The following is a 7,152-nucleotide window of genomic DNA, read 5'->3' as shown; positions in this document are numbered from 1 at the left end:
CACCATCTTGGTTTTTTTTATTGCGGCGGAGTATATTTATCTTCGATCTTTCTTGTTTACTCTTATGTTTTTTTGCGCTAAAACCAATTTAAATCACTATCAACGAACAAAACAAGCGAAACCACCCATCTGCTGTTTGTTGCTGTTTAATTTATTGTTTGCTTCAATCGAATGATTTCTTCCTACTTCCTTTTTATTTTCCACTCCAAAAACCGTGATCATAAATCGATTGATGACGCAAATGGACGAACGAACTCTAAACTGAAGCTCGAGAAGATTCTTTTCGTTTCGTTTTTCGTTGAAACTAGTTGATCTTTGGCCGGCTGCTAAGGTGATGGACTGAAGTCTATCTAGCTGGAAAAACGTTTATAATTTTTGTGGGCTCGCAGGACATAATTGCATGTGGCATAAATGTATGTGGTTGAGAAGAAAATTGTTAGGTAGATAATTGATTTTATTCTTTAGAAGCGGGCTTGTGCAAAATAATATTTGTTGGAACAACATTTGTAGGATTGGTTGTATACAAACGCCGAAAAATATATTTTTCAAAACGTTTTTTGTTAGTATCTTTAGAATAATAATGCAGGCCATATGTTCATTTTTCAGTAAATATTCATCTTTATCGCCTGGAGTTAAACTGTCTGGTGTTGGGGATGGATGTTGTTGAATTATATGTCTTTTCAAAGACATAAAATGTTTATAACAGCAGCGACATTTTCCAACAGTCCAATCATAAAAAATACTATCCGGGTGGAAGTGTCCTTGCCGGATATGAATATTTATACGCCGTTGCAGCTTTTCTACGTATACACACACTTTTTCCTGGCAAAAAAAGCATTTGAGACTGGGAGTGACAACCTAAAAAGACAAATATCTATGATTAAACCATACTTACAGCAAATGTCGAATAATCTTACATCCTCCTGCTTAAGGATATCCAGGATGTTATCCATTTTATCACTTTTGTTGGTCACGGTTTTGGAAAATGTTTCACGCTTGTACTTGATAAACATACTTCCACGACGTAAATAAAGTATGCCGGAAGGCGGATGACAGATGACAGGTGACAATGCCGACATCTCGGTTACTTTGATAACCGAAATCGGTAAGAAGGTTCTTAACGGAGGTGCTCGGCATACACTGCAGCCGAAAATCGGTTAATTGCTAAGGTTAGCTGATTTTTCGGTTCACTACAATGCCGATTCTCGGTAAAGGCGGATTTTAAGCCGAGATATCAGCAAAGTATGCTCCAGCCGAGCGGTCTCGGCAATAAAATTAACCGAGGCCGTCAAAAATTTTTAAGTGTGTAGAATAGAGGTTTCTTAATTTTTAAACTCGTGGTGAGTAAATGTTTGATGTGGGTCAGTATGATAAGGGTAAGAGATTTAAAAATGCATTGAAATGGACATGTTTTTTATTGAATTCTAAACTATTCCAGTTTGTTTTATGTTCAAATCTCGAATGGCTTTATTAAAACTCAATAATGTCAGAAATCATCAATTTCTCGATCAAAGTCGTTTGATTGTCACGTTGTTCGAACCTCCAGGTGCAAGGAAATGGACCATATAGCAGTCTGAAATAGAATAGATGACATGTAGGCCTTTTTATCCAACCCACGTTCGGAAAAATCTACCTACTAACGGTTAAACGAACAGAGACCTTCGATGCTAGTGAAAGGTGTGCTTGGAACAATATTGACCGGGATATAGCCTGTAAATAATGCTGTCTTCATCGCAGCAGATCGGCGCGGAGGTAGGGCTTCGGGCTAATGCGCATCGGTCGGTACGGGAATTTATGCACAATTTATCTTCCGACTATCCAGAACGCGTGCTGCACGTTTTATGTCTCGCGTGGTGACTTTTACAGCCTTCGGGCGCTTCCAACACCGTAAAGTTTATGGGGATGACCCAGTAAACGCCGAGTACACACCCGGCTTCATTGGTCGATCGGAACCGGCGGGTGCAACCGAACCGCGAATTGCATCGCAGTTGGGTTCCGTTATCGACCTCTTGCGGTGGCGAATGGTGCCGTTCGTCGCTGGCAATTTGTAGCATGCCATGTTTTCTAAGGCCATGTTTCATGTTTGCGACCCGTCCAATGTGCGTATCGCAAACTTTTTGCAGATGCGCGCGTGAGATTGTTTTTTCCTCAACCCATCGCCATGAGGGGAGATGGAAAGAACATTCAATTAACCTCGTGAGCAGATCCCCGGAAATAGATTCGTGTGCAGAAACGACGATGCATGGCTTTTTCCACACACGGTGAGTGGCTTTCTGTTAGGGCTCTCTGGGTCAGGAAGTTAGAGCATAGGATAAGATAGGAGCTGAAAAAAGTTAACGACCGTATCGGTGCGGTTCGGTGGGAATGAGTTAATTGACTTTTGCAGCTTCCAGCAAAATGATCCGGTCCTCGAAACGGAGAGATTTCGGTTCATGCGCTAAACAGTTGTGTCATCAGCCAGTGTTAGCTGGGATGAGAAAGGGAATCGCTGTGGAGAAAACGTTTCAAATTTAGACCACAGCTGTTTTGTACATTTTGTCGACACACAAAAAAGAAAATCTAACCAGTCGGTTTATTTCGCCTATAGAATACGCATGATTTTCGTTCGAAGAGAATAACGAGTTAGTGTTCTAAAATTGTTCTATTTGCTTTAATTTTTCCTTCGTGATTAAGGATAAAACTCTTTTCAGGTAAGAATTCTGATAAAAAAAAAATTATGAATGATAATGAAAAATTGAAAATGATAGCAAAACGAAATCTCAACTTTGATGCTTTATTGGTTATGATTCTTTGATGCTATGTGGTAATGTGGAGTTTATTGTATATTCAAATTCTCTTAACTTTACGGAAAATTACGATTTTCTTGGAAAACCCTATTTGTTTAAATGGGCGATATGACAACAGATATCAAAGAACCCCCTACTATGTTGCAGGAGAATGATGTAGGACTATAACAGTTGATATCTTTCTCGACATGGTTTGATTTGAAAAGGGCAAATCAATAATATGAGATGCAATGCAAACCCCGCATCGGCTGTTCCTCGAACTCGGATCAATATCGGTGCGATTGCGGTTCGAGTTTCCGCATATCACAATATTTTCCCGCACGCTTTACAGCTTACCGGGAAAATGGCACACTCACCTTCATGTGATGCGGAACCAGCGTAGAAAAAATGCCATCCTTTGAGGACGACGCAGAATGCCGATGATAAATATTCAATGTTTTGGCCCGGGGTGGCCATCGGGAGGAAAGGTGGGCTGGGTTTTTGTTTACATTTCTTTCGTTCAATCAGTGCCATTTCATCATGATCTCCATTTTTCCGATGTCACAGATGCAGTTGGTGTTCGATATGTGCACAATGTTCATCAACCAATGAAACAATTCTTGGTCGTTATTAAAATGGCGTTGATGCATGCAATGCAACGTTGCACTTTCGTTGGAGCATGGAACATTCCAGGAAACAATATTGTGGGAGAATAGAGTTGGCACTACTAGTGTATAGTGAAGTGTTACATTTTAACTATTTTATAATGATTTGAACTATTTTAACAAAATGTGTTTATAACATTTCAATATTCATATTTTTATCCTTGTTTTTAGAAAGAACATAGAATCGATTTTTCAACCTCATGTACGGGCTTATTTGAGGCATAGTCGCTGTATTTTCAGAAGAATCTGCCTATATTTGAATTTTTAAAATTCACTTAATTTTTAAACTTGCTTTGTTTTGCAGAAATATGCATGTACTTGTTGATGTTGCTGATGTTATCTTGTTTGTTTTTTAACTTATATTTAAAACTTTCTTTGTTGACTACTATCTATTTGATACATTCATTTAAAAGGTTTATGTTACGTGTAACGCTATGAAAAGCTTAAATCAATCACACAAAATTGAAAGTTTAAGCGATACCAGAGCGCTAAGCTGGGGTTGTGGCTTTATAAAAGAACGTAAGGGATTAACAGATTATTTCCATTTCCATTACCACAAATGAAAAGCCAAATTCAAAATAAAACCAACTTTTATGCGCATGTGACGCTAGTTTTGTTTAATTTTTTTAGTACGACCATATTTTATACGCACAATTGAGCATGCACTACAGTTATCGATCGATTGGGAGAGCGTTTGGATTTCAATACTATTTCCGCTTTCCGTTTGCTTTTGTTCGCTTCCGTTAAGCGCAGAGTGAGTGTTGCCATGTGCAATCAATTGTTTTTTTACCATGGTGAGCTTTTTATGCATATGTCCTTCGGTTATGGCGCTTGATGGCAGGGAATAAATTCAACCGACAGACAATTTAATGTATCAATTAAATACGATGACAACAGTTCACGGGGTACGTTGGATTGTGCTGGAAATTTTCATAACTATAGTCTGGATTGATCCATACATTTTTTTGTGTGTGCTTTTGAAAATGTTTGTGCATTGCGTAAATTGACTGGGCGTTTTCGAACACAAATTCAAATCAAAAGCTGTTTGATGGAACCAGAAAAAACAAACACAACTCGTAAACATTTGGACAGCTGCCAAGACAACTGGCAAACAACAAAGTAATGTTTTAAAGGGGCTGCTAAAAAAATGTTCCCAAACAAGGGCGTTTGTTGAATGTGATAAATATATTCTCGTTTAATTTCACTTCACAACCTCTTTCACTTTTTGGAACACAGAGCATTGTATTTTAATGAATTGTTTCAAAGTATTAGACTTAGATTTGAAAGAACCTAAATGGACGAAAACTGTTGAAAAAAGGCGCCAACCCGGATGACACTCCGAAGCCTTACGTTTGTAAATACTTCGATGCTTAAAACTAATAAGCTTTCAAAAATTTGTTTAAACAAATTTCTCTTTCAAAGCAATAAAAAAAAGTTCAAAAATAACACCTATACACACTCATGAGACATGATTAAATGTAGCAGGCAACTGCAAAAATTAAGCCCCACGGAATGTGAACGCCATATTTGCCAAAAAAGAAATGGTATTAAGCTTCTTTTAGTAGAGAGGAAAAAACCAAATAATAATACATCATAAGCCTACGAAACGCAATTCTGCGGGGCGAAAAGAGGAGTGAACTAAGGCAAGAAAAATAATAAAAACACCAGCAGCCACACATGTGAGCAGTTAGCGGACGGCAAGAATCTCGGTAGGGAAGAAAATTTTAAGCTCAACCGCCCTGCGCGAGCCTCGAAACCAGAAGATTCGAACGGGCGTTGCGCAAAACATAAAAAAAGAACCCGTCGACCAGGCCGACGCTCGACGGCGTGATTGTAAAATAAAACTTTGCGCGTACCGGACGTCGCGCATCAGTACGGCGTGCGAATTCGCACAAGAAGGTCGTTTCCAGCGTGGTTTGCTCGCGACGAGCTTCAAAGCAATCTCATCCCATTCGGTGTGGCTCCCGTCGTCATCTCATTGCGCGAAAGGTAAACTCATCTCACAAGCTGGCTGCGTACTTCGACTTCGGTGCAGGGTCCATAGAAGATAGCGCGCGTCTCGATCGTAGCGGGTCGTGAGCAGGTGAGACGCGTGAGAAACCTATAGAAGCGCGCTTTCTCGCGATCGCTCGGTTTGTTCGGTTTTTTGTTTTGATGGCCACCGGTGGAACAAAGGCTTAGCGCGCGACGTGATCGCGCCGCAGCCCGTAGTAGTGTTTGCGCGCTTCGATCGAGTGCTTGTGCGCGAACCCCGGAGGATCGCTTTCCAACAGCCCCACTGCGATCGGATTGTGTCAGATTCTCGCGCAGAGAAAGTGAAGTTGAAAGTTTTTAACCAGTGTTTTCGTACTTGAGGTTGGTGAGAAACAATAGGTCAATTCTCATTCATTCTCACGAACTACTCGATGTGATCGGTGATTTTAGTTTAGAGGATCCACGGAAATTCCACGGTGTGGCGCGTGCCATCTTGGGGACGATGTGACTGGAATGCCGCAACAATGCGTAAGCACGCTCGTAATGTTGTTTGTCGATCACCTTCCGTAATCGTAAACGTATCGATCGATGCCGATTACATCGGTGAACAAAATACTGGATGGTTCGCGCGGCTTTCAGCTAAACTTAGGCGAGGTGAAAATGCGTTCGCTCCACTTTGTATGCGTGTGCTAACGCGAACGCACGTAAGAACCTAACAGGACTCTTATGGAGTCAAGTGCATTTGTGCATCGTGTTGCGCGAAATAAACAACGCGAAAACTGAACTGAACTGCACCGGCTTGAAGCTATGCTTTTGCCTTCGGTGGCTGTAGTTGTGACTGCAAGTGTTGTGACCGGCCAGTTGTTCACGTGCCCAATATAGAAGCTTGCGCGATCGCTGCAACTCGCCGAAGCGTGACGACGTTATGGAGAAGGAAAACAACTTTTCGGGCCAACCATTCTATTGAGCACAACGTTGGCGGACGTGTGGAGTGAACAATTCGCCTCCATTAGCGAAGTGATATGAATTAGATTAGCATGCTGCGTGCCCGGAAGAGGAACGCAGGGCTATTGGTTTCCCATCGGCTCGCATTCTTTCTGCAAAGTCCTTGGCAAGGGGTACCGGGGGAGGTGGAGATGTTGCACAAGTGCTAGACGAGAGGAGGGGTGGATAAACATTGACCCAAATTTGGTGCAACGGTTATTTCACGGGTTGATTTCGAGCGAGAATGTGTGGCGCAGTCCCTGGAGGAGATTTAATTAATTCAGCAGGTTTTAGTTCTAGACCGGAGGGGATTCTTGTTTCCCGTTTTCCCCTTAGTGCACACTGTGTACGGGGGGTTTTCATTAGCATGTTGATAATTTCGATCATTTGCATTCTCGAATTTCTTTTCCTACGAGAATAACATGAACAAATGATGCGGTTGTTCGTATTCTCCTGTGAATACATTATGGAAAGCCAACGTATCTAATTGTGACTATAATTAGATGATTTTTGTACATCTCTATGTCTGGTTTTATATGCCACGAAATGAAAAATAAATCCACTTGAATTTCGTTTAACAATCTGATAATTCACCTCACTCTACGGGCCGGGTTTTATTGTACGAGATCCTTTAGAGCCACCAAGTGATGGTAGAACAAAGCACAAGATAGCACAGCTGTCGTTATCTCTTGTCAACTTGGGATATTTCTTGTAAATGCCAGGAATGGAGAAGAAAGATGTTTGAGCGCTTCTTGAATTTGTCG

The sequence above is a fragment of the Anopheles ziemanni genome, chromosome 2 (genome assembly GCF_943734765.1).
Source record: "Anopheles ziemanni chromosome 2, idAnoZiCoDA_A2_x.2, whole genome shotgun sequence".
In the NCBI taxonomy this organism is placed as follows: Eukaryota; Metazoa; Arthropoda; class Insecta; order Diptera; family Culicidae; genus Anopheles; species Anopheles ziemanni.
Note: the sequence above shows the minus strand (reverse complement) of the source record.